Here is a 22,766-nt window from a genome sequence, read left to right as displayed (position 1 = left end):
CCAACGCAACCCTAATTCACATTCAATCATTATTTCACCCAATTACATCCAACTAAGACATATTTCAACGATTACAGGAATCAAATACTTAACCAACAGGTAAGACCTCTTTTTCCCCAATCAAACAACCTAGAAAACCCAAAAAAACATTAAAATTGAACCATCCAAGTTCGCGTCGCCTAGCGGGAGGTCCTCACCGCTAGGCCATTCATACGAAAACCCAGAAAACTATGTGAGAAAAGATGTGTCGCCTGACGGGTAATTTGTTGTTGCTAGGCATGTTCCTCACTAGAACCCAGAAATACACTCATGCCAGCATGAGTTATTTAGTGGCTTTGAAGGCCTGCCAAGCGGTTTCTGGAAAATTTCTAGAAACCCAAGATTACATATTTTGGCAACGCTTAAACATTCAAACATATATACAATCATGCAAAAAGACCAATACAAATCAAAATACATGGAGTCCAGCTCCTCTAACCTAGATTTGTTGCTTAAAATTTGATGATTCTAGAGCTTCCCTTTGATCACCAATAGCCTCCTTTGCTCTGCTATTGTTAAGCTCTTCCTTTCACTCACAAACTCAGTTGCTCACTCTGAATTTTCTCTTCTCGTAGTGCTCAACAATGGCAAACACCTAAACCCTCTCTCTCACTCTTAATTGGACACTTAACTAAGCCTTAATTGTGCTTAATGGTCAAAAAAATGAAAATGGCATTAAGATTATGTTTAATTGTCATTAAATGACTGTTCCATGGTGGTTTTCAAGCCCCTTGGCTTCCCCTTCTGTGTGCTACGGTTTCTTACCCTTCCCATCTATGCCAAAACTAATTTTAGCAAAAAGGAAGCTTAATTCATGTTTACTAAGGTTCAAACACATAACCATGCAAATGTCAAGTCAATGCATAACCATTCAACCAATTAATGTTTCATGACAATTCCTATAAATATAAGATTATATTATCACTCTTTATGATCAAGCATACTACTTAAATAATAAACAATTAAAATAACACACAATAGGCATACATAGGACTCAAACCCAAGTCTTTTCATAACAACCAAGTACTCTCAACCATTTGAGCTAGTACTATTCAACATCATACATGCTAACATTAATTGCTATAAAGGCTCTAAGTACTCGTATTTATTAATTAATTAATTTTCTCGGGTCTTACATTAGATGTCTTGTTAGTCTTGGTGTGTCTCTTTTAATATGTTAAAATGGGTTTTAACAGGTTAAAAGGTTTGTAGTATATAGTTTCAGGTACGAATGCATTTAATCAGTTGAATTATTTTTCAATCGACTGATTTAACTTAAGTCTAATGAAATCATCTAACTGTACAAAAAATTTAAACGACTAATTTCATTTAAACCAAACTATATATGTTGTATTTTCGAGAGCAGAGGAAAAATTATGAGTTTTTGAGCGCGAAATCTTGTCATTCATAACTGGAAAACTCTCTCTCTGCAATACACAGTTGCAACGTGTAGATTGAAGATCTTGGTTGATCTTGGAGGCATTTTGGCTTATGAGTAGCTTGAAGAACACATGTATGGTTGGCTAGGGAGAGCCACCATCAGGTTTGGTTGTTCTTGTGCCTTTAGTTGTTTGCCTGATGTGATTTCAGGTTTGTAAGTGTGATTCTTGCAGGGTAGTTGTCTAGATTTTTATGTGAGTCAAAAATCTTGTGAGTTTCTTTGTTTAAAAGTGTAATCTTGGTGTGTTATTTGTAAAACTTTTGAATATAGTAGAAACCAGGCTCAAGTTATCCTGGTAAATTGGATGTAGCTTTATGATTGAGTGAATCAGTATAAAAAAAACTGTGCAATTTTCTTTCCTTCATCTCACTCACTTTGAATCATTTTAAAACTCAAGAAAACTAATAAATTCATTCTTTGTTGTGCTTTAATACGTTCTTATGTAATTTGAGGTTGTATTCTTGTTAGAAATATTGATTGGAACAAGTCTTGTAGGTAAAAGTTTATTGTTTGAGTTAAATCTGCGAATTTTGCATTATGCATAAATTCCAAGTATTTTACCGGACTGATTTGAAATTTTAATCGATTGTTTCATGGCTCAAGAACAAATTACTATACTATTTTATTTTTTGACTGATTGAAAGTGTACTGATTTGTAGCTTTTACATTCTAATTTTCTAGTCTATTTCATTCAATTGAAAGGGGTTTTATGCTTTCGAAAACGTTGTAAACAACTAATTCAACCCCCCTTATTGGCTTAAATCACCATTTCAAAACTAACAATTGGTATCTAGAGTAAGGTGCTTGGAAGATATTCAAGTTTGATAAAATAATCTTTTGAAATGGCAGAAAATAAACTCCCTTTTTGCTGAAGGTGCCTCTATCCATAGACCACATATGTTTAAATGCCATTGCAAACTATCTTAGAGGTAGAGGTGTTTCATTGTTTAGGAATATATTTTATGGGACTTTGTCCCTCTTCATCTAGGAATGAATATATATATATATATATATATATATATATATATATATATATATATATATATATATATATATATATATATATATATATATATTAATAGTTGTGGATTATATCAATAAATGGGTGGAGGTAGCGGCTTGTCAAAAGAAGGATGCCAAGGTAGTGATAACATTTTTGAAGAAACTTTTTTTTCTCGGTTTGGCGAATTCTCATTAGTGATGGAGGGACACATTTTTGGAATGCTCAATTGGCAAAAGTTCTTTAATACTATGAGTTAAAGCATAAGGTTGCTTCACCATATCTTCCACAGACCAATGGTCAAGCTGAAGTATCCTATTGGAAGAAATAGAAGACTCTATAGAAAATAGTAGCATCTTCTAGAAAAGATTGGTCAATAAAGTTAGATAACACTTTATGGGCATATGAGACTACAATGAAGCCCCCAATTGGATTCTCTCCCTTTTAGTTGGTACATGGAAAAGCTTGTCATTTACAATCGCGATGGAGCATAAGGCTTATTGGGCATTGAAGTTGTTAAATTTTGATTCTTCTTTGTCAACTAAAAAAAGGAAATTACAATTGCTAGAGTTGGAGGCGATGAGACAACATACTTACGATAACTCCAAAACTTATCAAGAAAGGATTAAAAGGTATCATGATTGAAAGCTACTAAAGAGGGAATTTCATCTAGGTCAGTAGATATTGCTTTCCAATTCAATACTTAAATTATTTCCAAGAAAGTTGAAGTCCAAATGGTCGGGGCCATTCATAGTCAAGCGGTCAAGCCACATGGTGTTGTAGACCTATGGATCCAACTTCTGAAAATCTAGAAATAAGTTGGGTTGTTAATGGACAACGACTTAAGCATTATATGGGTGATGAGGTGCATCGACTTAAGCACTTGTTAGGAATTTTTCACATTTTTTAAGTTTATTTTATATTTTATTTTTCTTTATTTTATATTAGAATTATTTTTAGCATTTATGCTTAATCTCGAACTTATTTAATAATGTCTTTTAATTAGTATGTGTGTGAATTAATTGTTTGAATTTTTGGATGGACAATTGTGTTAAAATATTCTTGAGCAGCAAGTTTCTTCTTTATTAAATGTGCATAAAGTTGGAATACCTTGTTGTATACATTAATTGTGAGATAGTCTATTGTGTTTACATTCAGTCACTCCTTATTCAATGTGAGAGTATGACCATATTTTTTGAATATTTAAGTGTGTGAGCTTATGTGTAAAGAGTTGTAAGGGGAATAGTTATTGCTATAAAATTAATTTTTGCCCGATTGTTGTTAATATAATCACATAAATAGTTAGAAATGATAAATGCATTTGTTTTGATTTGTCATTAAAGCTACTTGGCCAAATAGCCAACCTTGATATGTTAATCCATTTGTAAACCTTTATGAGCCTTAATGTTTCCTTCTTTTACCCTTAGTCTTTTAAATAAAATATATTTTATCCCACACCCTATCCAAAGAGAACAAGTCAATGTGAGTATAATAAGAGTATGACATCATACTAGTTTGTGGTAGGGTATAAACAACCGATCAGGGTATGAGATTGAATAAGTGAGGTAGAGTATCAATACCTTACCCAAAGAGGTTACAAATTTTGTCTGTTAGATAATTTCATAAATATTTTCCATAAAATATTGAAAAAAAAAGAAGGAAAGAGCCAAGAAAATATATGTTATGAAAAAAGGTTGTATCATAGACGGACATGACAACTTTTGGGAAAATTATTACATAGAGAATACCCATAATATCATGAATTATTTACATTTTGTTGTTCTCTTTGGTTTAATAATGTGTTTGAATTCCTAAAAATCTATATTTCTTCTAGTCAAGCCTCATTACAATCTATGAAAGACTTTTGATCTAACCAAATATGAGAATTGTGTAATTTAGAAGATGGGAAAGAGTTGATGAAGTGGTTTAATAACACGTTGAGTGTGATGAATCATTGACATACACTTGTGTGTAAAGTGAAGCACTAATTCTTGTTAGCTAATTTTAAATTTAATATTATAGTTATTATCTCTTATATTGTTCCAGGGATTGAAGAAATAAAACAAAAATCATGTCATCTTGTCTTGAGTTTTACAGCTATAAGTGTAATTCTCTTATGTTGTATAATCAGAATTGAAAATTCATTTGCTCTTATGTTATTTTGATAGGCTGACTTGAGTTTTTCTGAATTCTATAATTTTAAGCTTTTATGAGGACATGAAAATGTTTAAGTTTAGAGTATTTTGATAATTGGCATTATCATTGTGTTTATTTTGTTTATTTTATCTTTTATTTATATTTTTATTATTACTTTTTAGATAATTATGGTTTTTATTAATAAATTAGAAAATAGAAATATTTGATTCTTATTCCTGAAAATATTATGGAGATAAGTTGAAATCCATTAAGACCGAAGAATATCTCAACAAAATTCGTTATCAAAAGATTGGGTTACTTCAACTAAAAAAATGGAAATTACTAAAGATCGAAGAATATGTCAATAAAGTTTGTTATCAACAAATTGGGTTAATTACAAAAATTAAATTAATGAGAGTCACTAGATATCGAAGAATGACTCAATGAAATAAGTTGTCAACGTATTTTATTTTATATATATATATATATATATATATATATATATATATATATATATTATTAATAGTAGATGGGTAATATATTACTATATTAAATTATATATCTAAAAAATATAATTATCTTAATTTAAAATATATTTTGTTTTCAAATTTGTATTTTTCATTTTTAATGTAAATCATAATTAATGATAAAGATTAAAGATTGTGTAAGATTTAAATTAATAAATATGTTTACAGAAACTACAGTGGACACAATAATATTTATAAAGATTAAAAGAGTATTTAAACCTTTTAAATACGAAAATTAAATTCATTAAAATAATAATAAAACCAGAGATCAAAACTTAAAAGAAGGTTTTACAAAATAAATACTTAAAATAAGGAGACCAATTCTGGTTTAACCAAATTTGTGTTTACTTAGAAACTATGTGGTACAAACATTTTGGCTTACCTAAAATCTCAAATCAACATTAGAACCAAAAAACCTTGAAACATTAAATTAAATAATTGTGAAAATTTCTTGAAAGAATCCACTTCCACCCTCAATTTTGAAAAACGTTAATCGATATATCTAATTTTTGGATCACCAAGTTCCTTGCGTGAGACTAGGGATGTCAACGGGGCGGGTAGGGTACAGGTAGTAGCTCCCTCGTATCCTACCCGCTGGATAAATATTTGCCCCATACCCATATCCATATCCGTATCCGTTATGCGGGTACCCGTCTATTTTTTTCATATCCGCGGGTATCCACGGGTATCCGCGGATATTTACAAAAATAATTTAAAAAATAAATATTTAACCATAATTAGTGCTTAGATCAACAAGTTCCCTTTCTCCGATTGATTCTTGAAAAACAAACAAATAAAAAATCACTACCAATTTATATTGTAGTTTATTTTTGAATAAAATATTAAAGAAATTACTAACTTCATCAATGTCCACCTCTTGCAACATTGTATAAAGTTTCATGTTGTCCAATTTTAATCTAGAAGAGCCTTAAAACATAAGAAGTTCAGTAAAAATTTCTAACAATCACTTAATTAAAATATCTAAGTAAAAGTGTTAATTTCATTACCTTCCATGTTGGTCCATAACCAGTCTTAGAGACACATCAATACCTCCACAGTATATGGAAGTAATTTACTCATTTGTGGGGTAAGAATCTGACCACCATTATTGGATGAAGACTCATAATGTTGTTTACTAATATATATATATAAGGTAAAGTTTAGCGGGTACGGGTATCCACGGGTACGGATACTATGATACCCGTACCCGCCTCGTTAACATGCGAGTATCAAAAATACCCATACCCGCGGGTAGCGGGTATCCATTTTTAATATCCATTTCCTACCCGTTGCGGGTTTTATCCGCGGATACCCGCGGGTACGGATTTTTTTGACATCCCTACATGAGACCCGTTTTGTTGATAATTTTCTTCAAAAAAAGAAATAACCTATTTTTATTGATTCTGTTTCATTTATGTTTTTATTTAAAATATTGCACTTTGAAACTTTAGTAAAATATTAGAACTATTTTTAACTAAAATTACCAATTGGTATTGTAAGGCCCACTTATTTTCTGTCCTTAATGTTTAAAAGTATATCCTAATATGTTGGGCCTAAGGCTGACCCATAGGGTGCTCAAAACTCCTAAATCAGTTTTAACCCTCTCATTCTGCCCACTTTTTAGAATATTGTTCCCCCTCTTCCCTCTTAGAACTGCAACAATGAGCTCTGCTAGGGTTTAGACTCTATTCCTTGTCAAGCTAACTCAACTCCATTTTTTGTTCCAAGTAAGTTGGTTCTCGACTCATGCTTTCTATTCTTCCGCTTGTCTTTTTTCGTGGTTCCAGCTAGGGTTCCTCTGGGTAACCTACTCATTGTTCTAGTATTACTATTTTCAACTCACAAAGTTGTTCTCATATCTGTAGTGCTCAGTGTTTGGTGTTTACCGTTGTCTACTAGCCTCTGTTCAGGTAAGGGAAGCTAGGGTTTCGCGTTTTTAATTTATTTTGCTGGCTTGTGGTTCTGTTTCGTGCTTTTGGTGATTGTATGGTGTTTACAGTTGTATGAAAATATATTGTGCATTGCTCTTGAAGAATCTGTTGGCATGCGTGAACAGTGGAGGAAATATGGTAGTCTCGCCCAGGCGAGCGAGTCTCGCCCAAGCGAGAGTATCAAAAACCCTCCTTGGTGCTTGTGCGAGATGTCGCTCAGGCGACAAACTCCAGTTTTGAGCGAGAATTCGTCTTGCTCAAGCGAGGAGGTCTCGCCTAAGCGAGAAAACATGAAAGTCCCACTGTTCTACTGTTCGAGTTCTCGCCTAGGCAAAAGGAGCTCGCCTCAGCGAGAACTGGGCAGGGATGTGCTCAAGTGTTGTTTTCTTCTTTGTTTTTGGTGATGGTCACATGATTAATTGAATTGCTCTATCTAAAGCATGGATTGTGTGAATATGCATGTATTAAATGGTTTATGGGCTGGAATTGATGAGTTGGCATGATTATGCGTGTGAAACATGATTGGATGGTTGGTTGAATATAGGCATGAGATGGATATGCATGATAAATCTATGGTTGGTTTGTGAAGCATGGTTATGGTATGAGTTGGACGTAATTCCATGACCCTCTTGGTGAGTGCTCATGATGGTGCCTCATGTAATGGACGTAATTCCACGAAACTCTTAGTAAAGTTTTGTGGTGGTGCCTTAGCGTATATAATTAAGTAAGGATTCAAGTAAAGATTGCATCCTAAAGCTCTAAAGAGTTAGTTAGTCTCACGTAGAGCGTACTGACTCAAGTGGTGAGAGTAGCAAGAGGCCCTAGTCTTTGGCAGGATAATGGCCTTAGACGTTTGAAGGCTAACCTTGTGCATGGTAGGGTGAAACCCATTGGCAATGGCTCTGCAGAGCAGTAGAGACCACCGTAAGTGCAAACATCCAGTGAATCTGACTAATTATATGTATCCGGATAATTGAATCTTAGAGTCTTGCTTGTTAGCTATCACATGGTTGTTTGCTTATCTTGTTGCATGTTTATGATTTGTTTTAAGTGTTCGTGTGCCATAACATGTTAAACTGATTTATACTCTAGCTTACCTTTTCTATTTGCTTGTGTGTTTTGTGTATGATTTTCTCCTTTTGCGATGATCATCAATTTATTAATGTGAGCAGATGTAGGAATCCCTAGTGGTCACCATGGTTATGGAGACTCTATAGTGTAGCCCCCTCTTGTGTTGGATCTCATCCCTTCAAGTACTCTCTGTAGGCACTATTGCCTATGGACTTTGATCAACAATAAAACTATTACATTTCGTTTTGTTTAATTGCATCATGGTGTGCCTTAGTCTTCTCTATGAGTATTTTGGATAATTGTAAGGAGTGATTATTATACTCCGTGACATTGCTCTTTATTTTATACTCTATGTTATGTTTCATTTAATTAAACTTATTTATTAAATGGGACGCTTCATATATTTGTTTAAACTTTAATTTTAGAAAAAGAATATATTTTTAATAAAGTTGTTATAAAAGGTAAATAAAAACGTAGCTTTACTTTTTTCAAAAGCCGCTTTATAAAAAATATGATGAAAAAGAAAAATAAGAATTAATATTTTTAATTAAATAAATCATTTAAAAATAAATATTTTATTTACCATCACTACTTTTAACACAAAAAATATACAAAATATCTTATTAATACTTATATCTAATTATATTTAACTATTTTAAAGATTCAAATCTATTTATTTGGGAAGGTACCCCTCTTATGTATAGAATTTTGAAAAATTATCAATACTAGCAATAAAAAAAAATTCAAAAAAAATAAAATAAATAAATAAATAAAAATCACGAAGTGACACGTAGTATTTACTGTTCATGGTCGTTAATGATTTAAGTGATGTTAAAAAAAAGATTCAATTGAATAAAATTGACAAAAATTAAGTCTTATTTGAATACAAAATTAAAATTAAAATTTATTTAACAAAACTTTATAAAAATTGGAATCAATAAATATTTTAACTTTTTTTTTAAACGATCGCACTTTAAATAATTCTAAGATGTCTTTAAATAATTATAAGATGTCAGTAACCTTCGCAACACAACCACTATATTAGAGAGTGGCCCACCATGTAGTATTTTCCCACTAGCTCGTGCTAAAATCCACCAAGATAATGCATATTTATTCATATAGTTTAAAGTTTAATGATAATCATTGAAACTGTAAAATTAATTAGAGAAAATGAAAAGTCAACAACTTAATTTATTGTGCAGTCTCTGATGAAATAAAAGAATTAGGAACAAGCCAAAGTGTAGGTAGATAAAATATAGTCAGAAGGTCTGTGAAAAAGAAATGATATATTTGGACAAAAGTGTACTTAGACATTCTTCTGAATGATTAATCACACTGTGCTTTTTATTTTATATAGTTTAAATGAGTATATTTATGTGCATTATATCGTAGTAGATTTTGATCATATACTTATTTTATTAGTGAATTAAAATAAAAGAAATACTGGATTCTGAGTACGGATATTTGTAGAAGAGATAGCCAGACAGATTATTATCATATGCGTTAAAATAATCACTTAATTAGTTCTAAGTTAAAATATTTAAATATTGAATTTCTCAACCTTATTACTGTCTCAAGTTTACGAGATTGATCGGTTATTTTGTGTGCAATGGCGGATTTCGGTCATTACGGTGGAGTGTCCAAATTTTAGTTGAATTATTTTTTAATTTATTTTTTTGTTAAAGAGTATTAAGTTGGTCGTCTAAAAATATTAATTTGGCCGTCTAATATTTTTTACTTTCAAATTGGTTTTAATTTTTTTTTGAAATTGATACAATTTGATATTTTTTGTTAAATTTCTTAAAGCGGAACAAAATAATTTCACCAAAATTTATATTAGGATTATGTCAATTAAACCAACAAAATAAACTATCCTTATTCACAAATTCAATTTTGATGAAAAAACATTAGTCCGATTCAAAAAACATTAGCCCCCTATGTCCACAATAAGGTCCTAAGGTCCCCTACTGTTTGTGTGGATGGATTATTATTGTTGTCTAATTTTATCCGCCAACATTGATTATGGATATTTGTAAGAGATTTGTGATGCCAAAGTTATTAGTTCAATTCAGATCGACATGTATTAAATATATAATTAATGAACGTAAACTATCACTTTACATGGACTCTTATTTATAAATTTTGTAATGGGTTATTGATTAGGGCATGTTTAATTATGATCTAATTTTCTTAATCGTGATTAGAAATCTTAATTGGTAGTTTTCCTATTTCAAGTCGTCTAGTTAGCATCAACCGATCAAATGGTTGTGATGACCGTTCGATTTGCTTACAAGTTCATACAGTTCATATCGTACAACTAATGCTCGATTTGTGACAATACTAATGGAGAAGAAATAAATAGGCCAACAATAACTTTTAGAAATAATTTCTATAATTATTTTTTAATAGTCTAAAAAAAATATTTTCAATTTTTTGAGGACTCATTTTGAGATCTTTTGAAGGACGAAGAAAATAATTTTGTTAAATTAAGGGACTGAAACAATATTTAATAAAATCAAAATGATTTATATAACTTTTCTTCTATTGAATTTTGTCATTACAATACTTTTTGGTTTTCATGTGATATGAGTCTTTTTAACTTAAAATGACTCATATTATATGCTAGTTAATGTTACATATCTAACTCAATGATGGATAGGATGTTGGGCTCGTTCTTTGTGAGAAACTATGGTACATATTGAGTATATATTCTGTTTATCTGTTTATTAGATTTGTTGGCATAATTCACATTATGTGCAATAATTGAGTAGAGTTGTGCATAATCTATCAAAAAATATTTATCATATTTTAATATTTAAGTTAGATATTATTCTTTTATTTTTATTTATTTTGTTATTTTTTGGGTCCTTACATACTTTTGTAAATTAGTTCTTTTGTATGTATTTAACATTGATTGATTGTTATAGTTCTTTTGAAACTTAGATGATAATTTACTTTTATGTTTCCTTATTCATAAAAAGTTTAACTTTGATATATGTATTTTAATGTGGATATAATAAATTGTGAAATATTAAAACAAAATTATTAGGGTTAAATAGTCATTAGGTCCTAATTTTGGTTAACTTTTTTCAATTTGGTCCTAGTTTAGGATTTGTTTTCAATTTGGTCCTAACTTTTGTAAATTTCATTCAATTAGATAATTTTCCTTAACTCCATCTAAATAGTTAACGGAACAGTGTCTAGCGTGGTTCATTTCTGTGACGTGGAGCACTATTGAATGACGTGGTCGTTATTTTACTATGCTTGTCTCCTTAGTGCAATATCATCTTCCCAACAAGAGGTTGAGTCATAGACTTTGAACAAAAGATTAGAGAGTTCATCGAAGACTAACACAATCTTGTATGAGATTTGATCTCTAAGAGTTGTACTCATCACAACGAGATTGAGAGGATGGTTTTCTGAGGGGAAATGTAATGGAGGGAGTTCAGTGCAGGATCCTGTGACTGGACTGCATACAACAAAGTTTCCTAAGAGTTTACGGTAGAAAACCAGGCCACCAAATGCTACAACATGCATGTAGTTTATGTTAGAGTCTTCGAGAGGAAGACGCAAGTGATTGAGTTTTTTTCCAACTGTTTTCAGTAGTGTCAAAGACAATAGAGTGGTTGAGGTTGGGAGAAACCATTAGAAACCATGGATCTCTTGAGGAAATGTGTGAGTAGGCAAGCTTGGAACTCATAGAAGCAATAGTTGATTTCCATCTCTTGTAGACAAAAGTAAGGCGGAAAGAAGGAGGAAGTTGGTAACCATGAAAGGATCCTCTCTAAGAGATCTTCATTAAGGTCATCCAGAGAAAAACCGTTTAAGTGTGAATTGTCTCCATTTTCTGGAGACTTTCTTTTCAAACCGTGTTCCATTGGCCACTTATTTCACTTTAATAGCTTTTATCAATCATAAACACCAATTGATGTGAATTAAGACTTTCAACTTAAATGGGTAACGACAAAAATTGTTTATCTGCACCCAAAAAGATCAAAACTTTCCCTTTCTTTCTCCAACCCCGTGAATTCACAAGACTCGTTCTTCAATTTTGGTAGAAACCCGTCCCGCACCCATGAAAAGCTATTAAAAAAAAAAACTGACAAGCTATAGTTTAGAAGCAAACATGAAACTAGAGACTTCAAAATCCAAAGCAATTTACTTCTTTTCCCTTTCTCGACTAACCTTATTACTAGAAATCAACGCACAAGATAAGAAAACATAGAAACAATTACTCGAGACAAAAGGGGTTTGATTTCATGAGAAGAAGTGGTGAGTAAGCAGATAAACAAGAATTTCAATAGAACGCAACAATCTTTCTCGTAGAACAACAATCTTTTGCGTAGAACAACAATCTTTGATGGAAGTGAATGCACTGTCTTCTCACATATCCAATTTACAGAAATCCCTAATTCTTAATGAATCCCTAAACCCAATTCGACAAATTTGTAATCCTAAACCTATCTTATTAAAATTAAAAAGGGTAGCACAATAACATAACGGTCACGTCATTCAACAGTGTTCCACGTCAAAAAAATGAACCACGATGGACATTATTCCGTTAACTATTTAGACGGAGTTAAGAAAAATGATCTAATTGAATGAAATTTATGAAAGTTAGGACCAAACTTAAAACAAATCCTAAACTAGAACCAAATTAAAAAAAGTTAACCAAAATTAGGATCAAATGACTATTTAAGCCAAATTATTATTATAACATTTCATTCTTTAAATTTTGTTTAGGTTGAGTGGTATGCATACACGGCAAGTCAATCATTATGCGGGATGAACTATAGTAAAACTAGTTTACAATTCGTGTGTATTTTTGGACCTAATATAACACTGTGCAAATTGGGACGAGATCACTCGTGTTTACTTACACTTATTTTCAAAACAAAACAAAAAATGAATTATAAGAAATTTTCAAAAAGTTATTATAAGGAAAGAAATTTATCAAAAATCAGTTTTTCTCTGAGAAACAATAATGTTATCGCATCTGCATTGTTAGCGATACGATAGAGAAATTTTGAAGCACTCAATTATGACTTTTTGATGTATTACTTATCACACTCGTGACTAATATTGTGATATTTGTTGGGTTTCTGGTTTTTGGTCTAAATGGTCTTAATTGAAAATTCTTATTTTTCAAATTTATTAAGCAGAATCACAAATTTTTTTTTAGAAAATTTAGAAAATATGGGTAGCTATGGAAATATAATTTGTGTTTCACAACCGTAACCTAACTTGCACTCCTTGAGGATCAAAAGTCCATTTGAAATCTCAATTATGGCATATACTTTTGGTCTTTCCTTTGTGATTAAATTGTAGTTAAGTACTTTTATTCGATGAGCTTTTCAACCCAAGAAACGCTTTGGTTTAGAAGCTTAGTAGTATCGTGATGGTAGAAAAGCTAAGTAGGAATCAAATGAGGGATTCATTTGGGGTCACTTTTAGAATTTGGAATTTCTTGCACCGACAATTTTCTCTCTTTTCAGCATTTCAATTATTGGATGGTTTTGTATTTATTTACCATTTGCTTTGCAACTCTCTTTACTTGGTTGATGTTTCAATGGTGATTGTCAAATTCAAGTTCTAAAGTTTGTGGTTAGGATTTAAATTTTGATTTGTTTATACGAATTTGGTTATCCTTCATTTTCTTTCCCATTATATATGGTTTTGTGATCTTTGAATGGGATTATGTGTATAAATTTTTTGAATGGGGGACTTTTCATCCTTAAAGTCCTAATAGACGCAAAGACTCCATTATGTTTATGTCCAATAATGAATATGTATTACAATCATAATTTAAGATAACCAAATGGATAAATAGTTTACATAATTAAATAGATAAAGATACATGTTATTATAGGTAACTTTTATAGGTAAACATCGTTTATTTCGCTCATATGATAATTTTTATAGGTAACTTTGTTTATTGAGTATTTAGAGTTAATCTTGTATAAAGTTTTCTTAGACGCATTTCCTAAGACACTTTTATCAAATACTATGTGATAGAGGACTATTCATGGAAAATATACGAGAAGAATTATAAGAGGAACTATGGCAATTCAAAAGACCTATGATATGGTCAAATAGTCAAAGGACGGAAGAACAAATATTTTCAAGACTCATGATGATACAAGAAGCTAAAAGAACCAAGAATATGAAGATCATACCTTATAGTTCTTCTAGAATAAAATTGTGAATTATATGGTTCCTAGGTGAACCCTTATCGCTAGACAAACGAATTTTCCGAGAAATTTGGGTTGATTAGTGGAATATTAGATAAATAATTTTAGTAGGGTTGATTAGTGGAATATTAGAGAAATTTGGGTGGCTGCTAGGGAGAGACTTTTGAGAGCACCAAAATGTTGCCTAAGAAGAACTAGAGGGCTAGGAAGAGTTCCCATTGGTAGAGGAAAAGGCTAGGGCAATTTCTGAGGAAGAAGGAACGCTAGGAATGTGTTTAGAATGGAAAATTCCAGGTAAAAGGAGTTGTACTACATGTTTTAATTTATAAATTATGTGTTTTTCATGGTGTTCTGAAGCATGGGTGCCTTTTTCATTTGTGTTTTTCGCTGGATCGCTTTTTCTGGGTTCTGCCCAAAAATCGCTAGGCGGTGTTCATAGCTCGCCAATTGATGGATGAAGCTTGTGTTAGTTTTGAAATGGTGATTTAAGCCAAGAAGGGGGTTGAATTGGCTTTATAAAACTTTTTCGAAAGCTTAAATCTCTTTTCAATTGAATCAAATAGACTGGAAAGTTAGGATGTAAAAGTAGTAAACTAGTACACTTTTAATCGATTAAAAAATCAAGCACCAAACTAATTTGTTCTTGAGCTATGAAACAGTCGATTAAAAAGACAAATCAGTCGGCTAAAATACTGGAGATTTATGCAGAATGCAGAATTCAAAAATTCAACTCAAACAACAATCTTTTACATCCAAGACTTGTTTCAATCAATATTTTTAACAAGTATACAACCTCAGATTACACAAGAACGCATTAAATCACACTAAAGATCGAATTGCTTGGTTTTCTTCAGTTTTTAAAGAGATTCAAAGTGAATGAGATGAAGGAGAGAGAATTGCACAATTGCTTTTATACTGGTTCACTCAATCAAAGAGTTACATCTAGTTTACCAGGACAACCTGAGCCTGGTTTCCATTATATTTAAAAGTTTTACAAATCACACGCCAAGATTACACTTTTGACTCACACAAAAATCTAGACACACACCCTACAAGAATCACACTTACAGACCTGAAATCACATCAAGCAAACCAACCAGAGGCACAAGAACATCCAAACCTGATGGTGGTTGTCCCTAGCCAGCCATACATGTGTTCTTCAAGCTACTCACAAGCCAAAATGCCTCTAAGGTCAACCAAGATCTTCAAACCACGAGTTGCTGTTGGTATCGCGCAGCGGAATGTTTGGGCGTGTGGACAAAAACCAAGAGGAGGGTGAATTGGGTTCTTAATAAAAATTGTGCTTTTAATATTTTCCCTTTTAATATCAAAGATCAATTAAAATTCTTTCCTTTATTTTCTAATAAACACAATAAAATAAAGAGAGTAGAGAGGAAGATTGAACACAAGTATTTATTTTAGTGATTTAGTTAATCTCGTTTTTGAAAGATTAACAACTGGACGTAGGGTCTTTTGATCCGAACCAGTATAAATACTTGTGTTCAATCTTCCTCTCTACTCTCTTTATTTTATTGTGTTTATTAGAAAATAAAGGAAAGAATTTTAATTGATCTTTGATATTAAAAGGGAAAATATTAAAAGCACAATTTTTATTAAGAACCCAATTCACCCTCCTCTTGGTTTTTGTCCACACGCCCAAACATTCCGCTGCGCGATACCAACAGTTGCAACTGTGTATTGTAGAGAGAGAGAGTTTTCCAGAGAAGAATGACAAAGTTTCGTGCTCAAAAACTCAGATTCGCACCTCTACTCTCGAAAACACAACTTATATAGTCTGGTTTAAGTGAAAACAATCGATTGAATTTTTCGTATAGTCAACTGATTTCACTTGACTTAAGTGAAATCAATCGATTGAAAAATAATTCAACTGACTGAATGCATTCATACCAGAAACTATATACATCAAGCCTTTTAACCTATTAAAATCCATTTTAACAGATTAAAAGAGACACATTAAGGCACACAAGACATCTAACCTATGTCATATAGCCTACCAACATGATATAACACTAAAACATTACATTTAACATCTTATTTTCATATTTAATACACTAAAACTTAATCTTCAAGTGGATCTTCATCAATCTTCATCAAACACCTATGATCTTCATGCACATGGCTTTATCAATTCTTTGCTTCAAGCTTGTTTGTGCCAACAATCTCCCCCTAAATTGATGAAGCCAACATCCTCAAGTTGAATTGATGAGCTAAAATCCATGGAGAAACCTGAAAAAGCTTTTGCATACAAGATACCAATATTCCAAAGATACAACCAAGAAAAAGCACACATGCATACATATATATCACATATGCATATGCTCCCCCTATCACTAATAATATGATTTAACTTCAGATTTGAGAATAAGTTTGTAGTATTATATGATTCTTGCAGATTTATTTTAGGTTTTCCAGTTTGAACACAATTTTGTTCATTTTTTTAAATTTTCTCCCCCTTTGGATTCATCAAATGAAAGTAAATACATAGATCATTTTGGAAAGATGAAATTTTCATTAATACAGTAACATAGGATGGTATCAGGGCAACTGATATGCAATACAAACAGAGCAAAATAAAACCAAAAATGAAAAATACATCATGAAGTTGAGACTGATATAATCAGTCGATTGAAATAGCAAAATAATTGATTAAAAAACTGGAACAGACAGACAAACACACAAAATACAGCACGAAAATACAATGCATGACCTATGAGCCATCCCCTTCACTCATTCCTAGGGTTGTCTCTGTTGTAGACATTGGAGAGGAGGTCATGAACATTGTGGAGTTGATCATCCGAGTTTTGGAACCTAGTTGTGCAGTATGCATGATGTGCATTTTGTGCCATGTTGAGATCTTGGAGTTGGTTGAGAACCATTCTCTCAAACTGGGAGTATGTAGATCTAGTATTTTTAGGAGGGTTATAAATTTCAATTGCCATGGGCCGTGGTTCACCTTCCTCTTGGTTTCCTCCACTAGTTCCCGCTTCATGGTCATTTGCTCCAACTTCAATATTTGCACCATGATCTCTTTCAACCAACCAAGTGTTGCCTATCTTGGTGAATCCCATCTTGTGCATATTCATTGTAGAAACATGATTTAGAAGACCAGTGGACTCTTCAAGCTCTCCTTCCACATCCACACCAAAGTGCTCAATGAACTTGGAGATGAGCACCACATATGGAAGCTTGAAATCCATGAGTCTCTTTGCCTTCATCATGTGGTCACGAATGGTGTATGTCTAGTCTACCATCACACCATTTTGAATGAAGTACATCACCACAAGATCACCTTCATTCAAGGTTGCATGATTACTCCCCCTAGGCATGATGATCTTGGTCACCACCATAGCTAGCAACCTTTCCTCCACATGAAGCCTTCCCACATGGAAATTTCTAGTTTGCTCACCTTGATTACACACACATTGGTTGAAGTATTGCACTTTGTTGAATTCATCCACTGCACTAGTTTTACCCTTGCGAACTTGCACACCTCTTTGCCTTAGGCCCACCACATCCTTCCATGTTTGCCTAGTGATTTCCATCTCCACACCTTTGACACTTGTTTTGAGAATGTCATTGCTGAACTTGAGATTAACATAGAACACCTTCACCAAATTGGGATACATCTTGCCCGAAAGTTCAAAGAATGTCTTCAATTTTTTAGCTTTGAGATGCTGCTCAAGGGAGCCAAAGTTCTCTGCCCTCAGCCATGACATCTGTAACGTCCCATTTAAGTGATAAAATAATTAAATGAAAACATTACACAAAATAATATAAGAAGCTAAGTCAAGGAGTATAACGTCGCTTCTATAAGTATCCAAAGTACTTTAAAGGAAAGTAATCAAGGACATATCATGATGCTGATACAAAACAAGGTAAAGGGTCTAAAGTATTCAAAATACAGGGCCAAGATAATGCGGTACATGGGCCAAGCCCTAAAGGAAGACACAAAAGCGGAATCCAACTCAAAGCTATGCAGCGGAATCACCATTTCCTTGTTGACCACAAGGATTTCTCCCATCTGCTCACATCAATAAATTGATGATCATCGCAAAAAGAGAAGACCACACACATAACAATCAAACAAGCAAAGGGTAAGTTAGAGTAGAAAATAGTTTATCATATAGTTACATACACTTTCATAATCCAAAATACATATGTCAACCAATCATGTTATGACATGCACACAATGCACTAAGATTGAAGACACGACTCATCCGGATACATACAATTAGTCGGATTCAGCGGATGCTTACACTTATGGTGGCCTTTACCCCTCTACCGAGCTATTTGTTACCGTGTTTCATCCCCCACGCACAAGGTTAACCTTAAAGTGTTTCAGGCCTCCTACTACTCTCACCACTTGAATCAGTACGCTCTATGTGAGACTAACTAACTCTTTAGAGTGTCAGGATGCAATCCTTACCTTGAATCCTTACTAAATTATATAAATGAGGCACCACCATGAACTCCCACTAACAGGGGTCATGGAATTACGTCCTGACCAAATGAGGCACCACCATGAGATCTCACCTAGAGATTCATAGAATTACACCCTGACCAAATGAGGAACCACCACAAAACTATCATGGAATTACGTCCTAACCATACCAACATCATGTTCCATCAATCAATATCACATTATTGCTCATACCAATTCCATGTCACATTTATAACCAACCATCCCATACTCATCACATGCTAAGATCATGACAAACTCATCATTCACAACCCATAAGCCATTTTACTCATACATATTCACTCATCTCATGCTTTAACATAGCAATCCAACTTAACAACACATTATGCAAACAATTTTGTGATTTTAGAAATAAAACTGCAGCTTGTGTAAAGCTCCAAAAATTTTGTATTTATATTCAAATTTAATATGATTGAATCAAGAACCAAATGAAACAAGAACCAACTTAATTGAATAATTATAAAGAAAGTTATGCACCAAACAAGCAACAAAGGTCAATGTTGTCAACAACCAAACTACAGTGATCTTGCGATAAACATTGCTCTCGCTACAGAGCTCCGATTCAAGATCTGACCAGTCAAAGTCAAGAAATATGTGTTAAGGGTCAAATTTTAAAATTTTAGCTCAATCCAACGGTTAACATAGTAGGAACCTTCATTTTACAAAAATTATGCAGTGTAAAAAAAAGAGTAGCGCCACATCAATCAAACATACTCGCACACCATACATTTTTATTCGACCAATAACCTCATTCAAGCATCACAACCATACAAACAAACCAAAAATTGGCAAAATAACTTTAAAAACATAAACTCTCGCTTCCCTTACATGGAAAAAGCTAGCAGAATATCCTGACACCCAAGCTAGTGATTACTACCGACCACGAAGCAGATTCACGAGCTGTAAAATAGTGGAATAGATTCAAAATGAGTTACCATGGTGAACCCTAGTTAGAATCATGATGACAGAGCTAGGAATGAAAAAGGTATGGTGGAGAATAGACTTACATGAACTAAAGAATGGAGTTGAGCTAACGTAAAGAAGGGTAAGACCCAAACCCTAACAGAGCTTCTGTGGAGTAAAAAGGGAAGAGTGAGAGCACTGAATTTGTCAAGTGAGTGCAAAATGAGGGACCTTGGCTGCTTTAGGGGCCTTGGCACCCTATGGGCCAACCTTTAGGCCCAACTGATTAGGGACAACCCTTAAAAATAAGAGTAGAAAGTAATTGAGCCTTACAACATGTGAATCACCTTAGGAAGGATTATTTGCTTCTTATTGATTTCAATCAAGAAGGTATGAGTTCTGTCTTTATGGCCTTCAAAACATACTTCAAGGCTTCCATGATTCAAGGCATTAGGAGAGGGTTAAGTAGGTGGGCTAAAGCTTTCATCATCTGAGGGGGTTGTTTGTTGTCTTCTAGGCATGGTGAATTGTAAGTTTGGCTCTTACTAGCATATGAGAATGCCAATGCATGATGCTTATGTAAGTATTTATAGAATCAGCTTGTTGATTTTCAAAATCAATTAATTAATTTGTACAAATTTTCTGGTTTCAATGCAGTATAGGAAATCACAACCAATTAAATGTGAGGGAATCTGTATCAGAGTATGCAGTGATGTGTTTCCCATGCATTTTATGAACAATCCACTCACAAATAGTTTCACATCTAACGCATGCACATTGGAAATCATGTAATTAAAGCACTTTATGGTCAATGCAATCTGAAAAGTTGATTTTAGCTTATGTAATAACTGTTACATTTTACTACTACAGTCCAAAAATAGTCATGTGATGGATACTTTGACAAGGTCAATCAATTAAAATCAATTCAAGCAAATCCACATCAACATAAGTGATTTTAACATGTAGAAATACAGAGTCAGTCGACTAAAACTGTACCAGGAAACTGATTTTTGGTGCAGTGGCAGTTTTAAGTGAAATCTATGTGTTAAATTTATAGTTTTAGTGACTAAAAATTTCAAATCACATTAAATTCACACCAGACGAATTTAAATGAAATATATGTGCTATTTTTTGTGAGAATTAACAGATTGAAACAATTCCAGAACACAAATTATGCAGATTTTGACAATTTAAGTGAAATCTATCTGTTGAATTTGCAAATTTAACTAACTGAAATTCTGGCAATTTTCAAATTATGCAGATTTTACCACTTTAAATGCAGCACACACATGATCTAATAAGATTAACAAGACAAACAGATATCAACATACATTTTTCATGTCAAGAATACCTAATTCAGTTCTAAGCTTATTTCAGTTTTCACAAACATGATTTCAAATATCACCTTTTTGAATATAATCTCTTATGAAATGATGCCTGATTTCAATGTGTTTAGTTTTAGAATGCTGAATTGTATTCTTAGTTAGGTTGATTACACTTGTATTGTCACAATAAAGAGGTACCTTTTCCAACTTTACACCATAATCCATAAGTTGATGCTTCAACCATATGCTTTGAGCACATGCATGTTAAGTTGCTATATACTCAGCCTCAGTTGTAGAGAGTGCTACACATGCTTGCTTCCTGCTATTCCATGAGATTAGGCTTGATCCAAGTATATGGCATGTACCACTTGTGCTTTTCCTATCTAATTTGCATCCTGCATAGTCAGAATCTGAAAAACCACTAAGAACAATGTTAGATTCATTAGGATACCATAATCCAACATTAGTTGTCCCTTTTAGATACTTGAGAATCCTTGTTGCAGCTTTGAAGTGCGATTCCTATGGATTGGATTGAAACCTTGCACACAAGCAAACATCAAATTGTATATCCTGTCTACTAGCGGTTAGATATAGCAAGGAACCAATTAACCCTTTATATTTGGTTTAATCAACTTGTTGTCCAGTTTCATCTGCATCCATAAGGCAATTTGTAGGAATTGGAGTGACAGCCTCTTTGCAGTCCTCCATTTTGAACTTTTTCAGTAGGTTAAAACAATATTTTGACTGGCTTAAAAATGTCCCATGCTTGAGTTGCTTCACTTGCAGCCCTGTGAAGTAGGTTAGCTCACCCATCATAGACATCTCAAGTTCTCCCTGCATAGCTGCAACAAACTCTTCACACGTGGAGTTCTTATTTGATCCAAAGACTATATCATCTACATATACTTGAACAAGTATTACATCACTTGCATTCTTTCTAATGAAAAGTGTTTTATCTACAACACCTCTAACATATCCTTTAGATAAAATAAAGTTGCTTAACCTCTCATACCACTGTCATGGTACTTGTTTCAAACCATATAAATCCTTTTTCAGCTTGACAACATGATTAGATAGGGGTAATCTTCAAAACTAGGGGGTTGTGTTACATACACTTCTTCATTTAGGAAACCATTCAAAAATGCACTTTTCACATCCATTTGGGAAAGTTTGAAATTCCATATACAAGCATATGCTAACAATAAACTCACAGCTTCTAGCCTAGGTACAGGTGCATATGTTTCATCAAAATCAATGCCTTCCTCTTGATTATAACCTTTAGCAACTAGCCTAGCCTTATTCCTAACAATGTTACCAATTTCATCCATTTTATTCCTAAACACTCATTTTGTACCAATCACATTCATTACCTCAGTTTTAGGAACAAGAGACCACACATCATTCCTAGTGAATTGATTAAGTTCATCTTGTATAGCAACAACCCAATTACTATCACATAATGCATCATTTACATTCTTACGTTGAATTTGAGAAACAAAGGCAACATGTTAAAAGAATACAAGCTTACGTCTTGTTGATACTCCATGTTCTATGTCACCAATTATGTTGTCCTTTGATAACCCCCTGGGTTCAGTCCACTCCTTGGGTAAGTTGTTGTCTGTAGCTTTTTTTTAGCTGACTGAATTTCCTTTTCCACTGGCTGATTTTCTACAGTAGATTCCAGTTTTGCAGCAGTTTGCT

The sequence above is a fragment of the Vigna unguiculata genome, chromosome 1 (assembly GCF_004118075.2).
Source record: "Vigna unguiculata cultivar IT97K-499-35 chromosome 1, ASM411807v1, whole genome shotgun sequence".
Lineage (NCBI taxonomy): Eukaryota > Viridiplantae > Streptophyta > Magnoliopsida > Fabales > Fabaceae > Vigna > Vigna unguiculata.
Note: the sequence above shows the minus strand (reverse complement) of the source record.